The sequence below is a fragment of the Limulus polyphemus genome, unplaced genomic scaffold (genome assembly GCF_000517525.1).
Source record: "Limulus polyphemus unplaced genomic scaffold, Limulus_polyphemus-2.1.2 Scaffold2058, whole genome shotgun sequence".
NCBI lineage: Eukaryota > Metazoa > Arthropoda > Merostomata > Xiphosura > Limulidae > Limulus > Limulus polyphemus.
In genome coordinates this window covers 132,326-133,252 of record NW_013667668.1, presented here as the reverse complement: position 1 = coordinate 133,252, position 927 = coordinate 132,326, and positions in this window count along the sequence as shown.

Sequence of the window (927 nt, the reverse complement as noted above, 5' to 3'; positions counted from 1 at the left end):
TTTTTTAAAGTTTGTTTTTTGATTGTTTTATATTTGAAACTTACTCCTTTTTATAATTTTTATTGGTTAAATCTGAAACTTATCATTTTTTGTAATTTTTATTGGTTGAATTTGAAACATATCATTTTTGTGGAAATTTCAATTGTTTTATTTATTGCTCAGCTATAAAAATACCGCCTAGTTATAAAAATATTACCTAGTTATGATTGGTGATGATCGGTACAGTAGTTTCCGAGATCCGAGTTTTGGACGTACATATCGCAAGCTCCATTATAATAAGCTTTCCGTATAGTATAACTTTTATATTTAATATAATAGAGATATCTATCGATAATTAGAGGTTCTCAAGCAGGTTTTTTATGTAAATAAAGAAACTAAAGACTAGGAATGCAATGCTTTTTTCGGAAGTTTTTTCCTTTTTTTTTTCATTCTTGGTTGATGGTGTTTCCTTAGCGTTAGTGTACGTCTTCCACCAAAAGCTTTCGACTCGACGTCAATATTGTATTTTTCAGTATATTTACTTGTGTACCAGCAACACGTTCTATAACATGCTCTCGTAATTTTAACGTATTCGAAAAAACAGGGGGAAAATATGCCAACAGTGGAAAAAATAATATAATATAGATAACAGTGAATTCACTTTTTAGTTCGCAGTCCAATACCTTAACAATGAATCTGCTTGACAATTTAAAGAACAGTAATGCTTGGAGACGGCTTGAATGGGTAATGAAAAAAAAAACTTTAATATAAGTTTAACATAACAGCAAATGTACAGCGTTTCGACAAGGTTTTGTCATCATCAGGTACAAGTAGTTTACACAGATATATATATATATACAGTATTGAACAAAGAGGTCACATGACCAGATACTGTTGCAAAACGTAGAAAAGGTATCTTGGCACCCCAGGGTGCTGGTTTAGAGTAGC